This window comes from Phyllobates terribilis, unplaced genomic scaffold (assembly GCF_046119375.1).
Source record: "Phyllobates terribilis strain yellow unplaced genomic scaffold, ASM4611937v1 Scaffold_5__5_contigs__length_657084704, whole genome shotgun sequence".
In the NCBI taxonomy this organism is placed as follows: Eukaryota; Metazoa; Chordata; class Amphibia; order Anura; family Dendrobatidae; genus Phyllobates; species Phyllobates terribilis.
This window is the reverse complement of record NW_027362765.1, coordinates 450,321,004-450,347,773: the sequence shown is the minus strand read 5'-3', so window position 1 is coordinate 450,347,773 and position 26,770 is coordinate 450,321,004. Positions and strand designations below refer to the sequence as shown.

Below are 26,770 nucleotides of genomic sequence, written 5' to 3'. Positions count from 1 at the left end.
TTTTTTCTCAGGAGTGGGAGCCAAAATCGGGTGAGGAACAATTAGAGAAAAGGCATAATAGAAACAAGTCACCAATTCTGCATTTATCACCCACTCCTGGTTTTGGCTTCCACTCCTGAGAAAAAATACTGACCAAATACTGACCAAATACTGATAGTGGGGCCATGGCATTAGATACATATACCAAGATCCCATGCGTGTATTATGCATGGAAACTCATTGTCTACAACTGACATCAACGCTGCTGCTCTGCTGGAATTAAATAATAGGTGAACGATTTTCTTATTCTTGAGAAATGCATTTTGCAAGAAAGAAGAAATTTTAGAAATTTCGATGACTTGATGGTGCCTTGGCTCAATACAACTAGCTAGGCTCCATTGACTCTGATTAGGAACCAACTCTAAATTTATCATCCACCACTGTGTCCAATTTGACACATTTTCAGACGGTCCAGTCTAAGATTGTCTAAAATACACATAAGATGGCTGGCGGCCAGACGATGGTTTGACTGATCCTTCGGCCAGCAGCTATCTCGGTGGACTCTCCCATACACAGAAGCACTCGCACGGCCCGAAAGCCCCAGTATTCTCTATGAGATAAGCTGCTGCCAGGAACCTCTGGCGGTGATTAACTCAGAGAAAAATAGAAAGATCGCCAGTCCAAATTCGGACATGGTGGATTCCTTATCTACCCTGACGATCAATTGTCCAGGTCTGCTATACACAGACTGTTGGCCGAATCTGTCGATATTGACACGTTTGGTCGACTTGAGTTAACAACATTAATAATTCTGCCCCATTGTGCCCATTTTTTGTTATTTGAGTATAAGAAAAGTATAGCTGAACTGACATGCATTCAGTAAAGGACGAGAAAAGAAGTTAAGGGTGTTTGTAGATGGCATGGCCAACTATTCGCAGTATGGAAACTACACAGAAGTCATGTCATAATTTATAAGCAGGGCTGTGGAGTCGGATTCGTGGAGTCTGAGCCTATTTTGGTGGAGTCGGTATAAAATGGACCAACTTCGACTCCTAAAATATATAATAATTTGGGTACAGTAACTCAATGCAGTTTGTGGGGAATATTTTTTCATAAGAATTTGGGAAAGTTATGAAATGTCCTATAAATGTCTGTCCTATCCCTGATCTATTGACTGTTGCTCATTCATGTAACTCAGGCATTCTGATGCCCCAGTGATTTAGAAGTCAATAATGCACAGGACCAGTTACTGCTGAATGTAGGAGGCAGGGGCGACACTGCACACAACTTCCAGCGCCACTGTTCCCAAGTGTCAGAAAGTTAAAATGATGGAAAATATTTCCAACACCGAGCAGTTGCATGCGAGCCTTACATCACCAAGCACAATGCCAAGTATAAGATAAGTGGAGTAAAGTATGTCATGAATGTACTTTGGAGCAATGGAAATATGTTCTGTAGAGTGACGTTACCTGCCTGACAGCACTGTGCTAACTGTAAAGTTTAGTGCTATAGGGTTGTGTTTCGGACATTGGCCTGGGCCTTTTGGTTCCAGTGAATGGAAATCTTAACCCGTTTAATCCCCAAGCCTGGTTTCACTGTCCTTACCAGGCCAAATTTTATAATTCTGACCAGTGTCACTTTATGAGTTAATAACCCTGGAATGGTGTGTGGGGACCTTTAGCTGACCAGGCTCCTGCAGATTGCTATCCGCTGATAGCCTCTGGACACAATGGGGCATTGCTGGGTTAGTGGTCAGTTATCTGGTAACCTTAGCACACAGATAATAATCTCCCTGAAACAGACTCAGAATTTGCTGAAAAATGATGCTGGGTCTGCTTTATTCTAAATGTGTAGAGGTCAGCTGTCTGAAATAATTGTAAAATAACTGCTAGTTCTATTGCGCTGTGGAATATGTTGCCACTATAGAAATAAAAATTATTATTATACTTTATTTGTATATTATTCTGTAATAATTGTAAAATAATTGTTTGAGTTGTAATGCTTGATATTATGCTGTAGTTAAACTCATAAAGAGTCTTTCATTTTTACAAACAGTATAAAAGGCATATTTTATACATGGGGATTATAAGAGGTTGAGAATAGTATTAATTGGCCATATACATAATAGATATGTTATACTCAGAAGTTATAAGCAGTGGATAATGATAATATGCCCAATATTTAGAATTATAAACAGTATTATTGGCTATATATATATATATATATATATATATATATATATATATATATATATATATATATACACAGTACAGACCAAAAGTTTGGACACACCTTCTCATTTAAAGATTTTTCTGTATTTTCATGACTATGAAAATTGTACATTCACACTGAAGGCATCAAAACTATGAATTAACACCAGTGGAATTATATACTTAACAAAAAAGTGTGAAACAACTGAAAATATGTCTTATATTCTAGGTTCTTCAAAGTAGCCACCTTTTGCTTTGATGACTGCTTTGCACACTCTTGGCATTCTCTTGATGAGCTTCAAGAGGTAGTCACCGGAAATGGTTTTCACTTCACAGGTGTGCCCTGTCAGGTTTAATAAGTGGGATTTCTTGCCTTATAAATGGGGTTGGGACCATCAGTTGTGTTGTGCAGAAGTCTGGTGGATACACAGCTGATAGTCCTACTTAATAAACTGTTAGATTTTGTATTATGGCAAGAAAAAAGCAGCTAAGTAAAGAAAAACGAGTGGCCATCATTACTTTAAGAAATGAAGGTTAGTCAGTTCGAAAAATTGGGAAAACTTTGAAAGTGTCCCCAAGTGCAGTTGCAAAAACCATCAAGCGCTACAAAGAAACTGGCTCACATGAGGACCGCCCCAGGAAAGGAAGACCAAGAGTCACCTCTGCTTCTGAGGATAAGTTTATCCGAGTCACCAGCCTCAGAAATCGCAGGTTAACAGCAGCTCAGATTAGAGACCAGGTCAATGCCACACAGAGTTCTAGCAGCAGACACATCTCTACAACAACTATTAAGAGGAGACTTTGTGCAGCAGGCCTTCATGGTAAAATAGCTGCTAGGAAACCACTGCTAAGGACAGGCAACAAGCAGAAGAGACTTGTTTTATCTAAAGAACACAAGGAATGGACATTAGACCAGTGGACATCTGAGTTTTGGTCTGATGAGTCCAAATTTGAGATCTTTGGTTCCAACCACCGTGTCTTTATGCGACGCAGAAAAGGTGAACGGATGGACTCTACATGCCAGGTTCCCACCGTGAAGCATGGAGGAGGAGGTGTGATGGTGTGGGGGTGCTTTGCTGGTGACACTGTTGGGGATTTATTCAAAATTCAAGGCATACTGAACCAGCATGGCTACCACAGCATCTTGCAGCGGCATGCTATTCCATCCGGTTTGCGTTTAGTTAGACCATCATTTATTTTTCAACAGGACAATGACCCCAAACACACCTCCAGGCTGTGTAAGGGCTATTTGACCAAGAAGGAGAGTGATGGGGTGCTACGCCAGATGACCTGGCCTCCACAGTCACCAGACCTGAACCCAATCGAGATGGTTTGGGGCTGGACTGCAGAGTGAAGACAAAAGGGCCAACAAGTGCTAAGCATCTCTGGGAACTCCTTCAAGATTGTTGGAAGACCATTTCCGTGACTACCTCTTGAAGCTCATCAAGAGAATGCCAAGAGTGTGCAAAGCAGTCATCAAAGCAAAAGGTTGCTACTTTGAAGAACCTAGAATATAAGACATATTTTCAGTTGTTTCACACTTTTTTGTTAAGTATATAATTCCACATGTGTTAATTCATAGTTTTGATGCCTTCAGTGTGAATGTACAATTTTCATAGTCATGAAAATACAGAAAAATCTTTAAATGAGAAGGTGTGTCCAAACTTTTGGTCTGTACTGTACACTTAATAAAAATACTTACATTTTATAAGATATCTATTACAAAAAAAAACAATTAGGAGACAATGTATAACAAGACACACAACAGTAAACACAAAAGAAGGGGTCCTCTTCTTTACTATTTACTGTTGTGTGTCTTGTTATACATTTTCTTTATCACCTAATTGTTTTATTAATATTTATATATATGCTTATTAAAATTAAAATGTATTATATATCGTTTAATCTACTTCTATCTATAGTAAATACTGATCTCAAACAAATCCTTAGTTGAAATATGAGTTCTGAAAGATAAGTCTGTGCCTCTTGCAGGGCTGGACTGGGATTAAAAATTAGCCCTGGCGCACAGACCCCCACCAGCCCACATACCCCCCACTCCTACATCACAAAAAATGTTTACTCCACTCCCTTTAAAGGGATTGTCCTCAACTCGGACAACCCGTTATCAATCAGCATGATTTCCCCCGTTAAAAGAACAACCCTTATACTCACATCTGGTGCCATTCCAGCAGTGTCGGTACTCACTTTCCCAGGGCTCGTATAACATTATGTCACGCGAGCCCGATGGCCTCTCTTTCCTCGCCTTTGGACGAATCAGTAATCAAGAGGAAGTGAGAACTGCAGCTGACTGCTCACTTCCACATGATTACTGATTTGTCCGAACGCAGGGAGAGAGAGGATAGCAAATGAAGAGAGAGTGATTGAATGAAATCTGGAGCTGCATATGTAAAATTTCTTCTCCTTCCTCTCCTCCTCTCTGCACTGAGCACTTAGCCACACCAAAGGTTCATCAAAATGCCCTAATTTGCATTTGAAGTAAGTTATTTTCTCAGGCACTGTACCACTATTGTGCTAGTATGATTTTTATAGGGGAATCAGTGCTCTGTATAAGTAGTCTAATATGCATTATGGGGGTCGTCGACACCCTTTAAAGGGGTTTTCCTAAGAACAAAAAATAATTTTAATCAATAGATCTTGGAATAATAAGAATTTCCACAATTGAATGTATTTAAATAAAATGTTCCTGTGCTGAGATAATTTTATAAATGTTTTTGATGCATAAAAAAATCCAGCAATAACGCTGAAAGAATTTAAATGCTGAGGTTGTAAAATGACCGCATGGTAGCTCAAAAACAAAATGAAATTTAAGAAATCACATTTATTTTCCTAGTACTGTAAAATGCTGCATTTTTTCCACACAAAAAAAACATGGAAAAAAAAGCCGCAAAATCGCTGTGTGAATAAGCTCTTTTTAAAGATGAATATAGAAAACACATACAAAGAATCATCTAAACTGGCAGCGTTTCTTACACCAGAAATGTTACTCCAGTCTTAAACTGGAGTAACATTTCTGGCAAGGTGCACAGAGGTGGCTCAGTAAATGTGCCGAATTCAATAAGAAGCTTAAGGAATTCGGTACATCTTATTCCTTCACCCCCTTCACTAAAACTGGCTTACAAAACACCAGTCTTAATGAATTGGGGCCTTTATCTTTGTATCTATGGTATTGCAAACCACAAGAAAAAAAAAGAATAAAATAGACCAGAAAAAGTGGCCAAAAGTACATCCTTTTTGGCCAATGCTTGGTGAGTGGAGCCCTGGGTAGGGGCACAGGTTATTATGGTTGTGTAGATCTCTAATACAGTATGTTGTTTTTTTTCTTAGATGTATAAACAGAAAAAGTTTTATACTAATAAATGGCTTTTTGTTGACCTTGTTATTTTTTTTACATTTTGTAATTTTTTTTTTTAATCACATTAAGTTTGGACTGTACGGTGACATTTGCTGCACAACAGTAAATTCTCAGACAAGTCGTTGGACCAAAAATATCTCTACAACTGGTTATTTTAGAGCTTTGATCTTGCTGTAAAAAGATGGCCAAATGGCAGGTATGTCATGTGTGACTAAGGCTGTGTGCCCACTATGCGTTTTTTAAGCGTTTCCGCAGCGGCAATTCCGCAGCAGAAACGCTTAAAAAACGCTTGCACATGCTGCGGAAATTTCCGCTGCGGATTATCATTGCAGAAAAATCCGCAGCACTACCAATTATTTTGCAGAATCGCGGCGATTTTGCCGCCATTGACTTGCATTAATATCTGCATGACTACATGTGCACATGCGGATATTAAGCGATTCAATGTGCGGATGGTACCCGGGTCTGGAGAAGAGGAGACTCTCCTCCAGACCCGGGTACCATAGTACCTGTAAAAAAAGAATTTAAAATAAAAAAATACATTATACTCACCTTCTGATGGCCCCCGATCTCCATAGCGATGCGTCCTGGCTCCTCAGCAGCTCGCGATGGTCTAAAAGGACCGGCCATGACGTCATTTGACTGCTTACGTCGATGGTCGCGTGACCTGTCACATGACTAAATTACGTCATGGAAGGTCCTTTTACACAACCGCGAGACACCGGGAAGACTGGACGCGCCGGAGAATGAGACCGGGGGCCATCGGAAGGTAAGTATAGATTTATTTTTTACCATTTTTTACGGTCACACTATATAAAATCCATGCCGGTTGCATGGATTTATATAGTGTGACCAAGTTGTCAAGCACTTTCCAAATGATGCTAAAATCGCTTGGAAAGCGCTTGATAACCCACATGCGAAATCGCATGATCAAAACGCTTCACTTCCGCTTGTCCCTGGCTGAAAAAGCGCATGTACAATCCGCATGTACAATCCGCATGCGTTTTTTCTGCAGGGAGATAAAGAAACGCTCAGGAAAAATCCGGAGCATATCTGCATCGTGGGCACATAGCCGAGGTCTATGGCAAGAGAGTCTTGTGTGACTTGCGACCAGAGACAGAAAATCGAGGACATTTGGAAACGTATGCGACTTTGTGTTGCAGTAGGTTGCAGGTCGAAATGTAACATCCTAGGTTATCATTAGATGCAATGTCACAATGTGATTTCAGTGCTGTGCGACACATGTCCCCGTATACTGTAGCCTAATAGATTACTGTTTTAAAAAGCCAGTTTGATTCCTCCACGCCTATCTGTAAAGCAGGAGCCTGCTGTAAGAACTGGATCTGCAAGTTATAGCTCCTTAAGGCAATGTTCACATGTTGAGTTTCTGCAGCGTTTTTCTTATGCAAATTTTCAGCTGCATTTAACAGTACCAGCAAAGTCTATGCGATTTCAGAAATCTCACGCACACACCTTGGTTTTTATTTCTGACTGTTTTGTGAAACAGCTGCGTTTTTGCAAAATGCAGCATGTCACTTCTTTACGTTTTATTCAGTGTTTTTCACCCATTGAAAGCAATGGGTAGTGCAAAAACGCTGCAAAAAAAGGCAACAAAAAACATAGGTATCAGGTTTGCTGTGTTTTTGGTGCCAAAACCTGATGAAGTTGAATCAGGTTATTTATTTATTTTTTTTGCACTAAATGTTATCAGCATGCACAAGAGACTAATGCACCCTGACAAAAACGCTGCAAAAACTTAGCAAAACCTGCTTTTTTGAAGCAGCTTCTTTACTGCCAAGAGAGCAGGTTTTGCTGCAGAAAAAAACACAGCAAAAACACAACGTATGGACATAGTCTTACTAGAGCAGAGGACCTCCAGTCTTTGTTAACCCGCTCCCCCTCTATGTACTGTTTCCATAAAACATATGTAGCCCAAAGTTGCATTCATAATCTTTTTGACCTTTATTAGAAACAGTCAAAAAAGGATCAGAAAGAATACTGGGAGATCTAAGCACTGAAGCTTGCAGATTTGTGAATGCAGCTCTAGACTAAACTGTAACTTAGGTATAGGATGAGTAAAGAAACATTCTTACAAAGATACTTCATTTTTATGTAGATTTATTCGTTATGTAAACTGTCATGTTTTAAAAGTTTTATCCAACACACTGATAGGCAGTGATGGGGAATAATAATAATAATAATAATAATAATAATCTTTTTACTTATATAGCGCCATCATATTCCACAGCGCTTTATAGACATCATCATCTCTGTCCCCATTGGGGCTCACAATCTATATTCCCTATCAGTCTTTGGAGTGTAGAAGGAAACCCACACAAACACAGGGAGAACATACAAACTCCTAGCAGATGTTGTCCTTGGTGGGGTTTTAATCCAGGACCCCAGTGCTCCAAGGCTGCAGTGCTAACCACTGAGCCACCGTGCTGGGGAAGATTGGTTGGGGTCTGACCTAGAGCACTTTATCCCTTTAGCACAATCAGGGGGTCAGGGGAGTGCCGTATCCCTTTCAGTGTCTACATTGACACAGAAATTCTTCGAGCCATTGAGCCTGGTCCCATTGGCCAAGTGTCCTGGAGGTCAGACTCCGGGCAGTCAAATATTAAAGGTGTATTTTAAGTCATCAATATTTTAGTCTAATTTTAAACTTAGCACAAGACATTGAGAAAAGCCTTCTACAAACCACCATACCCCACTCAGATACATTCTGGATGCAGAGATATTGTCTTGTGAGTTTTACCATTGAAAGCTGTTATGGTAATTGTTTGATACTATTAACTTCACTAATTAATAAGGTCAAAAAGTAAAAAAAAAAAAATTTTTAAATTTATTTTTATTTTATTAAGAAAATTTTTTTCTTTGGATGTATGTTTTTTGTTAATATTACATTGTTCTTTTAAACTAAAAAATAATTACCTCCAAAAGAAAAAAAAAAGTAAAAAATTATAAACAAAATGAATATGATATCTTGCAATGTTCTCCCCATGTTAAAGGTGGCTACATGGACTACAAAATTATATATAAAATCCAATATTTAAAAACATTTGTAGATGCAACATCACAGTGAAAGCACGTCCCTTCATTTGGGAACCTCCTTGAGTGACAACATGATGTGACAATGTATATTTCCACTGCATCCTCCAGGAGCCGATGCAATGGAAATTAATGGTATTAAGTGCTCAAACTCACTGCCCTTATGTTCTCAGCTCTAGAACCAATTCGGAATAAAATATTAGTTGCAATGCTGGAGAACCTTGAACATCAGAGAAGGTCTCTCAAACATGAACGCTCTAGTTCTTGATTGAGAAAGTACTGTATATATCTCAGAACATGAAAGCTCATCATTTGAAGTTACATAGTGGAGTCGGATTTATGTTATACATGCTGCCCTCTAAAGGAGGTGCAATCCCAATCTACAACAGGTTTCTAATACTTAGAGATGTGCTGGAAGTAAATCAGATTTAAGAATTGAATGTCTCCTTGGCCAATGGATAAGACCTAACAGAAAGACACAAGTAGCCCCAGTACGGTTTAGGCTATGTTTGTAGGGTGACATTTATCACCATAGATGGTATACAATGGTACCAGTACATTAGGATAGCCTCAATTTCTGTTTACTTGACCCATCTGGTATGCTATGTGGGACGTAGAAGAAGAAGTATGATGTCTCACTGTGTCACAGATGGACATCACATAACTTTTTGGCAATGACAGAATCTGAATTCTGATTTGGCTTGAAGTCTATACATATCAAAATATTATCGTATACCCATTTACTAGTGCAACCTGACCCTAAGGTCACGGCCCCACTATCAGTATTCAGTCAGTATTTTTTCTCAGAAGTGGGAGCCAAAACCAGGTGAGGAACAATCAGAAAAGGTATAATAGAAACAAGTCACCAATTCTGCATTTATCACCCACTCCTGGTTTTGGCTCCCACTCCTAGAAAAAATACTGACCGAATACTGATACTGGGGCCGTGGCCTAAAATGATATAGGCTTTGCATCCCAGCATTACAGACCACAAAGCAAAGAACCACTGAGAGTTAATGAGGTTTGTAAATATCTGAAGAATTTCATTAGGTCTTGTGTTCAGCCTTGAAGTCCTGTCCTTGAGCATTATGACGACCCATGTCTTCCACACTATCCTGCTCTTTCTTCACACTTATAATTTACAATTATTACTTTTTTTGCAGCATTTACGAAGTCATCACTTATATTCTCGCCTTGTAATACCTGAATTAGGACTTATCTAAGTGATACTCACCGTTCGGGGTCTTCCAGCAAATGTTTTTCCCTTCTTCAGCAAAACCTCCCGGGCATCCTCATGATTATTCACAACCACTACATAATGGGAACCCATCATAAAGGAGTAGAGGCTGCCATACTTTTTCTGCAGATTACAGAACAGTATGTGTGGAGGGAGGTGATTCCCAAGGTGAAGTAAGCTCCCAATGACAGGCAATGAAGGTAAACTCTTGGGATACTTTGCAGATCCAGGACTTCTTAATCCTCTTCTCCAGACAGAGATGAGAATGAGCCCAAAGGCTAGAAGCAAAGCACCACCAAGCCACACAATCATGCTGGGATCTCCTCCACCTTGTAATCACTATTTCACTATACAGCTCAAATAAATATGGCTGGGGTTTTCAGAGCGACCAATTACTGCTAAGAGATTATTAACTCCCTCAGTGCTGGAAATAGTTGCTTATTCTCCTTTCCTGATGCCCTCATTATATTGAAAGAAAATATGCAATCAGAACTGAGTAGGATAGATTAGTAATGAAATTTCATAGTTTGTAAAAGTACAATAGTTTTAGAAATATTTTTCTGTTGGGTTGTTGTATAAGAAAACCAAGAATGGTACTGCCTAAACTTAGAACAGACCACAGGGGTTCAGACTAAATTGGGATCTTGGTATATGTATCTAATGCCACGGTCCCACTATCAGTATTCGGTCAGTATTTTTTCTCAGGAGTGGGAGCCAAAATCGGGTGAGGAACAATTAGAGAAAAGGCATAATAGAAACAAGTCACCAATTCTGCATTTATCACCCACTCCTGGTTTTGGCTTCCACTCCTGAGAAAAAATACTGACCAAATACTGACCAAATACTGATAGTGGGGCCATGGCATTAGATACATATACCAAGATCCCATGCGTGTATTATGCATGGAAACTCATTGTCTACAACTGACATCAACGCTGCTGCTCTGCTGGAATTAAATAATAGGTGAACGATTTTCTTATTCTTGAGAAATGCATTTTGCAAGAAAGAAGAAATTTTAGAAATTTCGATGACTTGATGGTGCCTTGGCTCAATACAACTAGCTAGGCTCCATTGACTCTGATTAGGAACCAACTCTAAATTTATCATCCACCACTGTGTCCAATTTGACACATTTTCAGACGGTCCAGTCTAAGATTGTCTAAAATACACATAAGATGGCTGGCGGCCAGACGATGGTTTGACTGATCCTTCGGCCAGCAGCTATCTCGGTGGACTCTCCCATACACAGAAGCACTCGCACGGCCCGAAAGCCCCAGTATTCTCTATGAGATAAGCTGCTGCCAGGAACCTCTGGCGGTGATTAACTCAGAGAAAAATAGAAAGATCGCCAGTCCAAATTCGGACATGGTGGATTCCTTATCTACCCTGACGATCAATTGTCCAGGTCTGCTATACACAGACTGTTGGCCGAATCTGTCGATATTGACACGTTTGGTCGACTTGAGTTAACAACATTAATAATTCTGCCCCATTGTGCCCATTTTTTGTTATTTGAGTATAAGAAAAGTATAGCTGAACTGACATGCATTCAGTAAAGGACGAGAAAAGAAGTTAAGGGTGTTTGTAGATGGCATGGCCAACTATTCGCAGTATGGAAACTACACAGAAGTCATGTCATAATTTATAAGCAGGGCTGTGGAGTCGGATTCGTGGAGTCTGAGCCTATTTTGGTGGAGTCGGTATAAAATGGACCAACTTCGACTCCTAAAATATATAATAATTTGGGTACAGTAACTCAATGCAGTTTGTGGGGAATATTTTTTCATAAGAATTTGGGAAAGTTATGAAATGTCCTATAAATGTCTGTCCTATCCCTGATCTATTGACTGTTGCTCATTCATGTAACTCAGGCATTCTGATGCCCCAGTGATTTAGAAGTCAATAATGCACAGGACCAGTTACTGCTGAATGTAGGAGGCAGGGGCGACACTGCACACAACTTCCAGCGCCACTGTTCCCAAGTGTCAGAAAGTTAAAATGATGGAAAATATTTCCAACACCGAGCAGTTGCATGCGAGCCTTACATCACCAAGCACAATGCCAAGTATAAGATAAGTGGAGTAAAGTATGTCATGAATGTACTTTGGAGCAATGGAAATATGTTCTGTAGAGTGACGTTACCTGCCTGACAGCACTGTGCTAACTGTAAAGTTTAGTGCTATAGGGTTGTGTTTCGGACATTGGCCTGGGCCTTTTGGTTCCAGTGAATGGAAATCTTAACCCGTTTAATCCCCAAGCCTGGTTTCACTGTCCTTACCAGGCCAAATTTTATAATTCTGACCAGTGTCACTTTATGAGTTAATAACCCTGGAATGGTGTGTGGGGACCTTTAGCTGACCAGGCTCCTGCAGATTGCTATCCGCTGATAGCCTCTGGACACAATGGGGCATTGCTGGGTTAGTGGTCAGTTATCTGGTAACCTTAGCACACAGATAATAATCTCCCTGAAACAGACTCAGAATTTGCTGAAAAATGATGCTGGGTCTGCTTTATTCTAAATGTGTAGAGGTCAGCTGTCTGAAATAATTGTAAAATAACTGCTAGTTCTATTGCGCTGTGGAATATGTTGCCACTATAGAAATAAAAATTATTATTATACTTTATTTGTATATTATTCTGTAATAATTGTAAAATAATTGTTTGAGTTGTAATGCTTGATATTATGCTGTAGTTAAACTCATAAAGAGTCTTTCATTTTTACAAACAGTATAAAAGGCATATTTTATACATGGGGATTATAAGAGGTTGAGAATAGTATTAATTGGCCATATACATAATAGATATGTTATACTCAGAAGTTATAAGCAGTGGATAATGATAATATGCCCAATATTTAGAATTATAAACAGTATTATTGGCTATATATATATATATATATATATATATATATATATATATATACACACAGTACAGACCAAAAGTTTGGACACACCTTCTCATTTAAAGATTTTTCTGTATTTTCATGACTATGAAAATTGTACATTCACACTGAAGGCATCAAAACTATGAATTAACACCAGTGGAATTATATACTTAACAAAAAAGTGTGAAACAACTGAAAATATGTCTTATATTCTAGGTTCTTCAAAGTAGCCACCTTTTGCTTTGATGACTGCTTTGCACACTCTTGGCATTCTCTTGATGAGCTTCAAGAGGTAGTCACCGGAAATGGTTTTCACTTCACAGGTGTGCCCTGTCAGGTTTAATAAGTGGGATTTCTTGCCTTATAAATGGGGTTGGGACCATCAGTTGTGTTGTGCAGAAGTCTGGTGGATACACAGCTGATAGTCCTACTTAATAAACTGTTAGATTTTGTATTATGGCAAGAAAAAAGCAGCTAAGTAAAGAAAAACGAGTGGCCATCATTACTTTAAGAAATGAAGGTTAGTCAGTTCGAAAAATTGGGAAAACTTTGAAAGTGTCCCCAAGTGCAGTTGCAAAAACCATCAAGCGCTACAAAGAAACTGGCTCACATGAGGACCGCCCCAGGAAAGGAAGACCAAGAGTCACCTCTGCTTCTGAGGATAAGTTTATCCGAGTCACCAGCCTCAGAAATCGCAGGTTAACAGCAGCTCAGATTAGAGACCAGGTCAATGCCACACAGAGTTCTAGCAGCAGACACATCTCTTCAACAACTGTTATGAGGAGACTTTGTGCAGCAGGCCTTCATGGTAAAATAGCTGCTAGGAAACCACTGCTAAGGACAGGCAACAAGCAGAAGAGACTTGTTTGGGCTAAATAACACAAGGAATGGACATTAGACCAGTGGAAATCTGTGCTTTGGTCTGATGAGTCCAAATTTGAGATCTTTGGTTCTAATCACCATGTCTTTGTGCGACGCAGGATAGGTGAACCGATTGACTCTACATGCCTGGTTACCACCGTGAAGCATGGAGGAGGAGGTGTGATGGTGTTGGGTGTTTTGCTGGTGACACTGTTGGGGATTTATTCAAAATTGAAGGCATACTGAACCAGCATGGCTACCACAGCATCTTGCAGCGGCATGCTATTCCATCCGATTTGCATTTAGTTGGACCATCATTTATTTTTTAACAGGACAATGACCCCAAACACACCTCCAGGCTGTGTAAGGGCTATTTGACCAAGAAGGAGAGTGATGGGGTGCTACGCCAGATGACCTGGCCTCCACAGTCACCAGACCTGAACCCAATCGATGGGTTCAATGGTTTGGGGTGAGCTGGACCGCAGAGTGAAGGCAAAAGGGCCAACAAGTGCTAAGCATCTCTGGGAACTCCTTCAAGATTGTTGGAAGACCATTTCCGGTGACTACCCCTTGAAGCTCATCAAGAGAATGCCAAGAGTGTGCAAAGCATTTATCAAAGCAAAAGGTGGCTACTTTGAAGAACCTAGAATATAAGACATATTTTCAGTTGTTTCACACTTTTTTGCTAAGTATATAATTCCACATGTGTTAATTCATAGTTTTGATGCCTTCAGTGTAAATGTACAATTTTCATAGTCATGAAAATACAGAAAAATCTTTAAATGAGAAGGTGTGTCCAAACTTTTGGTCTGTACTGTATATATATATATATATTATGCCCAATCAAAATCATTGAGAATTAAACTGAAATAATAAATTCATTGAGAAGTACATCAACAAAGTAATAATAATAATAGGCTGACAATTAAATTAGTAATGACGCTATCAACTTCATAGTATAATAGGGTAGGTGTTACGCTGATAGGGGCGGGGTTGGACAGTTTGATACACTTTGATAGGGGATAGGCAGCTGTCAGATTATATTTGATGGACCATATGAATTCTCTACTACTTTTATAATCAGAAAATTAACAAATAAGAAAAATGCTACAAAAATGCAATAAATCAAAAGAAACTGGTATCCATAAGAAATTAAAGGAAAAATGGACTCACACATATCAGGAGGGAGCAGCACATTCGACCCCCTGTGTCCACATGTGCTCTCAGTAAACACACAAAGGACGACTCCAATAAAATTTATAAAATGTATAAAACACAATGTACCATCAATGCGTTTTTGGGAGGTTCACTCCCTACCATTAGGAAGTAGATTCCAACTTTGTGGGAATAGTTTGGGGAAGTGTCATGGGTGTGTCAGAAGTGACAGACAGTCGCCCTGCAGTTGGTTGCAAGAGATCTCTACGTTTGGCATTACAGATCTTCTTAGATGAGAGGCTGTCTCTAGGACCTAGCGGCTACCTCCCTCTGGTAATTAGCTCTCTGGCCTGGGTGTATATATACCTGGTGTGTCTGAGAGGGAGGTGCCAGCTATATTCATTTCTACTTGCGAAGGCTTAGCAAGAACAGTACTTTGTCCTCTCTGGAGCTTGAGGCTGAATGCGCATTTGTCTGGAGTCATCTAAAGCTAAGCAATCTCCCCGTTTGTCTACCCTTGTTGTCCATAGAGTTTAGTGGAGATCAACTAGTGATCATCTCCTCCTATCCCTAGCCTTAGCAATACACCAGGGAAAGACAGGGTGATTATACTATATGGAGACCTATTGAGAGTGCATTATACTATATGGAGGCTTATGGGGAGTGTATTATACTATATGGAGGCTATTTAGGGAGCCATCATACAGTGTGGGAGCTAATGTGAAGCCTTTGTACAGTGTTGGGGCCATCAAACGGTCTGGGCCAGATGGAAAAGTGAGTCATTCCATCAGAAAGAATGTCAGCTGTAAGTCACCATCTATAACTGTATGGTCATCTCTTACATGTTCTGCAGCACTGGTATATAACACTATATGGTCACCATATGGCGGTCATATCAGTGCTGGTCTTTGTAGAGATTTTTTTTAGTAGCAGTGCTGTCATCTGCTGAAGTTCACCTACATCCACTATTAGGGTGCGCCACCATAGTTGTAATCAGGGTTACCAGGTTAGGGACCCACTTAGAAGTTTCGCCCTCCCGGAACCAAAACCCTAGTTACGTTTCTGCTCTGGACTACTGCAAATATTACATCACCCTCATTCAAAAATGTTCTGTACCTAATAAATAATACTAATACTGGTACCTAATAGTAATAAACTGGGTAATTTGTTAAATTAATGAGTTGTTGCTTTGGTCTCTGTATATAGTGAATCAAGTCTATTCTGTCAACCATTGCTAATATAGAAGGCTGGGGGTGGCTCTCCAGGGTCCTACTGGGGGATTCACCTGTTCCCCTGTGGGTTTGTCCAAGCCCTTTTGTCCATATAGTGTAGTGTGTGGAGACGTGTTGACTCTTGGCTGTATCCATAAATATTCTTAGCTTGTTGTACAAGGTAATAAAACAAATTGCACTGGACTGGATTTTAAATATCTGTACTATATCTGAATTTGTTGCAAAAAATGAATAATTTTTTGCCAAACCACCATTACAGAAGATCAAGTTTCCTCTTTACTCTCCAAATCACACCTCACCACCTGCGAACTTGACCCAATCCCGTCCCACCTCATCCCTAACCTTACCACAGTCTTCATCCCAACCCTAACTCAACCTCTTCAACTTGTCACTAACAACCGGTGTCTTCCCCTCATGTTTCAAACATGCCTCAATCACACCCATCCTCAAAAAGCCCTCCCTTGTCCCTTCCTCTCGGACTAGCTATCGACCCCCATATCACTTCTCCCCTATGCCTCAAAATTACTGGAACAACACGTCCACCTTGAACTGTCCTCCAACCTCTCCTCATGCTCCCTCTTCGACCGCTTACAATTTGGCTTCTGACCGCATCCCTCCACTGACACTGCCCTGACTAAAATCACCAAAGACCTACTAACTGCCAGGTCCAAGCGACACTACTATGTCCTCCTCCTCCTGGATCTGTCACCTGCCTTCGACACAGTGAACCATTCCCTCTTACTACAGACTCTCATCTCTTGGCATCACAGACTTGGCCCCATCTTGGATCTCCTCATACCTAACAGACCGGACATTCAGCGCCTCCCACTCACACACCACCTCCTCATCTCGCCCCCTATCTGTCAGTGTCCCCCAAGAATCAATTCTAGGGCCCCTGCTCTTCTCCATCTACACCTTTGGTCTGGGACAGCTCATAGTCACATGGCTTTCAGTATCACCTCTATGCTAATGACACACAGATCTACCTCTCTGGACCCGATATCACCTCCTTACGAACCAGAATCTCACAATGTCTGTCCGCTATTTCATCCTTCTTCTCTGCTAGATTTCTAAAACTCAACATGGATAAAACTGAATTCATCATCTTTCCTCCACCTCACTCAACCCCTCCCATCTGACCTATCCATCAAAGTTAATGGCTGCCCACTCTCCCCAGTGCCACAAGCTCGCTGCCTCGGGGTAACCCTTGACTCTGATCTCTCCTCCAAACCTCGTATCCAAACCCTCTCATCTCCCACCTTGACTACTGCAACCTCCTGCTCTGTGGCCCCCCTTCTAACTCTCTCGCGCCCCTCCAATCTATCCTAAACTCTGCTGTCCGACCAATTCACCTGCTCCCTCGCTATTCCCCAGCCTCTCCCCTCTGTCAATCCCTTCTCTGGCTCCCCATTGCCCAGAGACTCAAATTCAAGACCCTAACCATGGCATATAAAGCCATCCACGACCAGCTCTTCCCTCACCTACTGTATCCTCACCCATCCCTTGTAGATTGTGAGCCCTCGCGGGCAGGGCCCTTTCCTTCTGTACCAGTCGCTGACTTGTATTGTTGAAGATTATTGTAATTGTTTTTGCTATGTATACCCCTTTTCACATGTAAAGCCCCATGGAATAAATGGCGCTATAATAATAATTTGATAGAAAGATTGAGTTAATGCAAAAGCGCAAGACAATTTGGGTCTGTGGATTAATACACCCGGCCTGCCTTCACATTCCCTCTTTGAGTAAAATAAGTATAATTTTATCTAATGGAGGAAATCTGAACCCAATTGTTTTTAGAACAGTGTAATATTGTAATTATAGACAGTTTGGACCTTATTTCCTGGTCTATATTGGAGATATATATTACCTCTGTATTACAGTTCTTTGTAGAATAGGGCCGCTACATACATGGCCTTTCGCACATACATTTTGTTATGGGCTTCCATACCTTCATTAATATTCTGTATGTGTATTTTTACGTTCAGGTCCCTTAAGCGGGGGGATGCGTATGAGGGGTTGTTCTAGGTTTTAATAATTCAATAAATATATTCAGATTGCCATGGATGTCATTGAACAGAACTGCGGGAATTTTGCTGTTGCGGGGTTAATATTAATGCTATATTGAAGAGCATTGAAGGATTAGGTTTTCAATGGAGTTTCTCTATAAAGTGAACCCATCAGAGTTTTACATATGGAAGTAGAGGTATAGCTGTATAGGTGCTTATCTCCCTATAAAAAAAAATATACATTTTTTGTAGAGATTCGATATGCCACTCATGAGAAACCGAGAGTAGAAGTCATATGCAGATCAGGCTTGAAGTGCACTGGGGAGTGTCAATCTTCTGGCCTGCTTCTTCTAAGTGAATTGACATGCCTCCTGTGCACTTTCAGTCTGATTTGCATAAGACTTATGCACTAGATTTCTCATGACTGGCAGATCAGATCTCTCAAAAAAAGAAAGAATCATTTTTATTGGGAGACAAACACCTATACAGCCATCTCACTACTTCCCAGTGATGTAGCGCGGGTTGCAAGCTCCCTGAGCAAGGCAAGTATTTTGCACTTCCTAACCCACTGACTATTATAGGGTTTGTCCAGGACCATTTTATTTATTTACTGTGGGCATAAACACTAACAGGATGATGGTTGATAACAGAAGCAACTACCTGCCTGTTCTACCGGCTCCGGCTCAGAGCGGTCACAGACTGCTGCTGTCGGCGATTCAGTTGCTTCAAGACAACAGAGCAGGTCTATTCTCTGCTCTGTTGACAGGGCGTGACTGCCAACGTCATGCTGATTGACAGCCGGCTTCCTGTGGTCTAGTCAGCGGGAAGCCGGCTGTCATCATGATGTCGGCAGTCACGCCCGTCAACAGAGCACAGCAGATGAAAAGCCACTGCTCTGTCAATGTGACGTCGGTGAAATCCGCTGACTTGACAGCAGGAGCGGTCTGTGACAACTTTGTGCAGACACAGATCGGGCCAGGCACAACAGGCAGGTTTAGTTCTTCGGTTCATAGTGAAAAAATGTAATATTCCTGAATCACCCCTTTAAGACCACGGCCCCAATATCAGTGTTTTTTCTCAGGAGTGGGAACCAAAACCAGGAGTGTGTGATAAATGCAGAATTGGTGACTTGTTTCTATTAGACCTTTACTCTGATTGTTCCTCACCTGGTTTTGGCTCCCACTCCTGAGAAAAAATACTGACCAAATACTGATAGTGGGGGCATTGCCTAAGACTACTTGAGTCCCATCCATCAGTCCAGTATTTGAATCCCCTATTCCCCTAAACCTCCATTGTATTTTAAGAAAAATACTGATGTAATTACAGTACGGCTAAGCTCACATTTCTGTACATATCTGTTCTGTTTAGAAAAACAAAATTCATGTGCAAATGTATCCATGTGCATCAATTATGCAAAAGAAAGAGGAACTCCATTGATTAGGGGATCCGTTTGGGTTCTGTTTTTTTGCTAGTGTTTAGAACAGAAGAAAAAATTCTGCATGCTGGACTTCTAAAAACAGAACCCAGACATTACCCCATAATAATCAAAGGGGTCTCGTTGCCTTTGTCATCATCACTAATGCAATGGACACTTTTCACACATGAATGCCATTGGCCTGTCCCTATAAGCAGAACAGACAAATGAAAGGGTGGAGTCAAAGCTTTGAAAAGTTACAAATTGTGTGCGCAACTCCGACTTGCGCCAAAAAGTTGTGACTTTTGGCGTTTTTACGCCAAAATTGGTGGAGCTGGCTGTGATGGTACAGGTTGTCCAATTCAAGACAAGCTGTGACGACCAGGACACCTGAAATCTCACTCCGTGGAGGGCCTGGAGGCGCACGCCATTAGTCAGATGCTCCAGGTTCAGGAAGAGACCTGCACCTCTCTATGGGAAAAGGAAGGGCATGAAATTTTGTGCCACCTGACAATTTGGTGCACGGGAAGCCACCCCTATGGTGCCACAAACCAAGCTACTTCCATACAGTTACAGTATAGCCCATCCGTTCTACCAGTCTTTGTACGAGTCCAGGGAAGGCAAAGAAAATATCAGATTAATGCTACTGTGACTATAATAATCAGGGAGAACAGTTCTCTACTGCTGGAGAACTACAAGCCCCAGCATTGCGCAGCCACTGTGTACCTGCAGCTTAGGGAAAAAAAGGACAAATAACAGCAAAGTACAAATACTATAAATTCTGCTATCCAGTGTACATAGGCAACGCCATCAGTGCTAAAAGACTGAGCTGCTGGACAGTGTGAAGTGGCTGCAGCCATCAGTGCTGAGGAGCCTGAGCAGCTGGACAGTGTGAGGAGGCTGCCGCCATCAGTGCTGGACAGTGTGAAGAGGCTGCAGCCATCAGTGCTGAGAAGACAGCTGCTGGACAGTGTGAAGAGGCTGCAGCCATCAGTGCTGAGGAGACTGAGCTGCTGGACAATGTGAAGAGGCTGCCGCCTTCACTACTGAGGAGCCTGAGCTGCTGGACAGTGTGAGGAGGCTGCAGCCATCAGTGCTGAGGAGACTGAGCAGCTGGACAGTGTGAGGAGGCTGCAGCCATCAGTGCTGAGGAGACTGAGCTGCTGGACAATGTGAGGAGGCTGCAGCCATCAGTGCTGAGGAGACTGAGCTGCTGGACAGTGTGAGGAGGCTGCAGCCATCAGTGCTGAGAAGACTGAGCTGCTGGACAGTGTGAGGAGGCTGCAGCCATCAGTGCTGAGGAGACTGGGCTGCTGGACAGTGTGAGGAGGCTGCCGCCATCAGTGCTGAGAAGACTGAGCTGCTGGACAGTGTGAGGAGGCTGCAGCCATCAGTGCTGAGGAGACTGAGCTGCTGGACAGTGTGAGGAGGCTGCAGCCATCAGTGCTGAGGAGACTGAGCTGCTGGACAGTGTGAGGAGGCTGCAGCCATCAGTGCTGAGAAGACTGAGTTGCTGGACAGTGTGAGGAGGCTGCAGCCATCAGTGCTGAGAAGACTGAGCTGCTGGACAGTGTGAGGAGGCAGAGGCCATCACTACTGAGAGCGCTGAAGATACTGAACGGCGCGCCGGGGGTAGAGGAAGTTGCACTGCATCATGGGATACAGGAAGCAGCTGCAGAGTCAGATCACGTGACTGCAGGTGATGTCTGCGCTGCTGCTGCCGGCCGGGTAGGATTCCTGTAAAGACGAAGTAAAGAAGACGGATCACAGACAGCACTGACCGTATACACAGTGTGCACAGGTGCGTATAGTGTGAGGACGCCCTGTGCTGTATTATACTGTATGTATTGTGCATTACCCCCATAGTGTGTGCTGTGTTATACTGTATGTATTGTGTATTACCCCATAGTGTGTGCTGTGTTATACTGTATATATTGTGTATTACTCCATAGTGTGAGCTGTGTTATACTGTATGTATTGTGTATTACCCCATAGTGTGTGCTGTGTTATACTGTATGTATTGTGTATTACTCTATAGTGTGTGCTGTGTTATACTGTATGTATTGTGTATTACCCCATAGTGTGTGCTGTGTTATACTGTATGTATTGTGTATTACTCCATAGTGTGTGCTGTGTTATACTGTATGTATTGTGTATTACTCTATAGTGTGTGCTGTGTTATACTGTATGTATTGTGTATTACCCCATAGTGTGTGCTGTGTTATACTGTATGTATTGTGTATTACTCTATAGTGTGTGCTGTGTTATACTGTATGTATTGTGTATTACCCCATAGTGTGTGCTGTGTTATACTGTATGTATTGTGTATTACTCCACAGTGTGTGCTGTGTTATACTGTATGTATTGTGTATTACTCCTTAGTGTGCGCTGTGTTATACTGTATGTATTGTGTATTACTCCATAGTGTGTGCTGTGTTATACTGTATGTATTGTGCATTACCCCCATAGTGTGTGCTGTGTTATACTGTATGTATTGTGTATTACCCCCATAGTGTGTGCTGTGTTATACTGTATGTATTGTGTATTACCCCATAGTGTGTGCTGTGTTATACTGTATGTATTGTGCATTACCCCCATAGTGTGTGCTGTGTTATACTGTATGTATTGTGTATTACCCCATAGTGTGTGCTGTGTTATACTGTATGTATTGTGTATTACTCCATAGTGTGTGCTGTGTTATACTGTATGTATTGTGTATTACCCCATAGTGTGTGCTGTGTTATACTGTATGTATTGTGTATTACCCCATAGTGTGCTGTGTTATACTGTATGTATTGTGTATTACTCCATAGTGTGTGCTGTGTTATACTGTATGTATTGTGCATTACCCCATAGTGTGTGCGCTGTTATACTGTATGTATTGTGCATTACCCCCATAGTGTGTGCTGTGTTATACTGTATGTATTGTGTATTACCCCATAGTGTGCGCTGTTATACTGTATGTATTGTGTATTACTCCATAGTGTGTGCTGTGTTATACTGTATGTATTGTGTATTACCCCATAGTGTGTGCTGTGTTATACTGTATGTATTGTGCATTACCCCATAGTGTGTGCACTGTTATACTGTATGTATTGTGTATTACCCCATAGTGTGTGCTGTGTTAAACTTTATGTATTACTCCACAGTGTTCCCTGTGTCATACTGTATGTATTGTGTATTACTCTATAGTGTGTGCTGTGTTATACTGTATGTATTGTGTATTACTCCATAGTGTGTGCTGTGTTATACTGTATGTATTGTGTATTACCCCATAGTGTGTGCTGTGTTATACTGTATGTATTGTGTATTACCCCATAGTGTGTGCTGTTATACTGTATGTATTGTGTATTACCCCATAGTGTGTGCTGTGTTATACTGTATGTATTGTGCATTACCCCATAGTGTGTGCGCTGTTGTACTGTATGTATTGTGCATTACCCCCATAGTGTGTGCTGTGTTATACTGTATGTATTGTGTATTACCCCATAGTGTGTGCTGTGTTATACTGTATGTATTGTGTATTACTCCATAGTGTGTGCTGTTATACTGTATGTATTGTGTATTACCCCATAGTGTGTGCTGTGTTATACTGTATGTATTGTGTATTACCCCATAGTGTGTGCTGTGTTATACTGTATGTATTGTGTATTACCCCATAGTGTGCGCTGTTATACTGTATGTATTGTGTATTACTCCATAGTGTGTGCTGTGTTATACTGTATGTATTGTGTATTACTCCATAGTGTGTGCTGTGTTATACTGTATGTATTGTGTATTACTCCATAGTGTGTGCTGTGTTATACTGTATGTATTGTGTATTACTCCATAGTGTGTGCTGTGTTATACTGTATGTATTGTGTATTACTCCATAGTGTGTGCGCTGTTATACTGTATGTATTGTGCATTACCCCCATAGTGTGTGCTGTTATACTGTATGTATTGTGTATTACTCCATAGTGTGTGCGGTGTTATACTGTATGTATTGTGTATTACTCCATAGTGTGTGCTGTGTTATACTGTATGTATTGTGTATTACTCCATAGTGTGTGCTGTGTTATACTGTATGTATTGTGTATTACTCCATAGTGTGTGCTGTGTTATACTGTATGTATTGTGTATTACCCCATAGTGTGTGCTGTTATACTGTATATATTGTGTATTACCCCATAGTGTGTGCTGTGTTATACTGTATGTATTGTGTATTACCCCATAGTGTGTGCTGTGTTATACTGTATGTATTGTGTATTACCCCATAGTGTGCTGTGTTATACTGTATGTATTGTGTATTACCCCATAGTGTGTGCTGTGTTATACTGTATGTATTGTGTATTACCCCATAGTGTGTGCTGTGTTATACTGTATGTATTGTTTATTACCCCATAGTGTGTGCTGTGTTATACTGTATGTATTGTGTATTACCCCATAGTGTGTGCTGTGTTATACTGTATGTATTGTGTATTACCCCATAGTGTGTGCTGTGTTATACTGTATGTATTGTGTATTACCCCATAGTGTGTGCTGTGTTATACTGTATGTATTGTGTATTACTCCATAGTGTGTGCTGTGTTATACTGTATGTATTGTGTATTACTCCATAGTGTGTGCTGTGTTATACTGTATGTATTGTGCATTACCCCCATAGTGTGTGCTGTGTTATACTGTATGTATTGTGTATTACTCCATAGTGTGTGCTGTGTTATACTGTATGTATTGTGTATTACCCCACAGTGTGTGCTGTGTTATACTGTATGTATTGTGTATTACTCTATAGTGTGTGCTGTATTATACTGTATGTATTGTGTATTACCCCATAGTGTGTGCTGTGTTATACTGTATGTATTGTGTATTACTCCATAGTGTGTGCTGTGTTATACTGTATGTATTGTGTATTACTCCATAGTGTGTGCTGTGTTATACTGTATGTATTGTGTATTACCCCATAGTGTGCTGTGTTATACTGTATGTATTGTGTATTACCTCATAGTGTGTGCTGTGTTATACTGTATGTATTGTGTATTACCCCACAGTGTGTGCTGTGTTATACTGTATGTATTGTGTATTACTCCACAGTGTGTGCTGTGTTATACTGTATGTATTGTGTATTACTCCATAGTGTGTGCTGTGTTATACTGTATGTATTGTGTATTACCCCATAGTGTGTGCTGTTATACTGTATGTATTGTGTGTTACCCCATAGTGTGTGCTGTGTTATACTGTATGTATTGTGTATTACCCCATAGTGTGCTGTGTTATACTGTATGTATTGTGTATTACCCCATAGTGTGTGCTGTGTTATACTGTATGTATTGTGTATTACCCCATAGTGTGTGCTGTGTTATACTGTATGTATTGTGTATTACCCCATAGTGTGTGCTGTGTTATACTGTATGTATTGTGTATTACCCCATAGTGTGTGCTTTGTTATACTGTATGTATTGTGTATTACCCCATAGTGTGTGCTGTGTTATACTGTATGTATTGTGTATTACCCCATAGTGTGTGCTGTGTTATACTGTATGTATTGTGTATTACCCCATAGTGTGTGCTGTGTTATACTGTATGTATTGTGTATTACTCCATAGTGTGTGCTGTGTTATACTGTATGTATTGTGTATTACTCCATAGTGTGTGCTGTGTTATACTGTATATATTGTGTATTACTCCATAGTGTGTGCTGTGTTATACTGTATGTATTGTGCATTACCCCCATAGTGTGTGCTGTGTTATACTGTATGTATTGTGTATTACTCCATAGTGTGTGCTGTGTTATACTGTATGTATTGTGCATTACCCCCATAGTGTGTGCTGTGTTATACTGTATGTATTGTGTATTACTCCATAGTGTGTGCTGTGTTATACTGTATGTATTGTGTATTACCCCACAGTGTGTGCTGTGTTATACTGTATGTATTGTGTATTACTCTATAGTGTGTGCTGTGTTATACTGTATGTATTGTGTATTACTCCATAGTGTGTGCTGTGTTATACTGTATGTATTGTGTATTACTCCATAGTGTGTGCTGTGTTATACTGTATGTATTGTGTATTACCTCATAGTGTGTGCTGTGTTATACTGTATGTATTGTGTATTACCCCATAGTGTGTGCTGTGTTATACTGTATGTATTGTGTATTACCCCATAGTGTGTGCTGTGTTATACTGTATGTATTGTGTATTACCCCATAGTGTGTGCTGTGTTATACTGTGCGTATTGTGTATTACTCCATAATGTTCCCTGTGTTATACTGTATGTATTGTGTATTACTCCATAGTGTGTGCTGTGTTATACTGTATGTATTGTGTATTACCCCATAGTGTGTGCTGTTATACTGTATGTATTGTGTATTACCCCATAGTGTGTGCTGTGTTATACTGTATGTATTGTGTATTACCCCATAGTGTGTGCTGTATTATACTGTATGTATTGTGTATTACCCCATAGTGTGTGCTGTGTTATACTGTATGTATTGTGTATTACCCCATAGTGTGTGCTGTGTTATACTGTATGTATTGTGTATTACCCCATAGTGTGTGCTGTGTTATACTGTATGTATTGTGTATTACCCCACAGTGTGTGCTGTGTTATACTGTATGTATTGTGTATTACCCCACAGTGTGTGCTGTTATACTGTATGTATTGTGTATTACCCCATAGTGTGTGCTGTGTTATACTGTATGTATTGTGTATTACCCCATAGTGTGTGCTGTGTTATACTGTATGTATTGTGTATTACCCCATAGTGTGTGCTGTGTTATACTGTATGTATTGTGTATTACTCCATAGTGTGTGCTGTTATACTGTATGTATTGTGTATTACCCCATAGTGTGTGCTGTGTTATACTGTATGTATTGTGTATTACCCCATAGTGTGTGCTGTGTTATACTGTATGTATTGTGTATTACCCCATAATGTGTGCTGTGTTATACTGTATGTATTGTGTATTACCCCCATAGTGTGTGCTGTGTTATACTGTATGTATTGTGTATTACCCCATAGTGTGTGCTGTGTTATACTGTATGTATTGTGTATTACCCCATAGTGTGTGCTGTGTTATACTGTATGTATTGTGTATTACTCCATAGTGTGTGCTGTTATACTGTATGTATTGTGTATTACCCCATAGTGTGTGCTGTGTTATACTGTATGTATTGTGTATTACCCCATAGTGTGTGCTGTGTTATACTGTATGTATTGTGTATTACCCCCATAGTGTGTGCTGTGTTATGCTGTATGTATTGTGTATTACTCCATAGTGTGTGCTGTGTTATACTGTATGTATTGTGTATTACCCCATAGTGTGTGCTGTGTTATACTGTATGTATTGTGTATTACTCCATAGTGTGTGCTGTGTTATACTGTATGT

General features: G+C 40.6%; 2 protein-coding genes across 3 annotated transcripts in view; one reads left to right on the top strand and one right to left on the bottom strand.

Moving 5' to 3' along the window:
• CYP17A1 (cytochrome P450 family 17 subfamily A member 1) overlaps positions 1-26,770 on the bottom strand; it is a 196,046-nt gene that overhangs the window by 96,845 nt on the left and 72,431 nt on the right. The gene's annotated exons all lie outside the window — the stretch shown is intronic.
• BORCS7 (BLOC-1 related complex subunit 7) overlaps positions 21,045-26,770 on the top strand; it is a 106,702-nt gene continuing 100,976 nt past the window's right edge. The window contains exon 1 of one of the 2 annotated variants that reach the window (XM_073685314.1): positions 21,045-21,203. The gene's annotated coding sequence lies outside the window, so the exon portion shown is untranslated. The remainder of the gene's footprint in view (positions 21,204-26,770) is intronic. The other variant, XM_073685315.1, reaches the window with a different exon arrangement.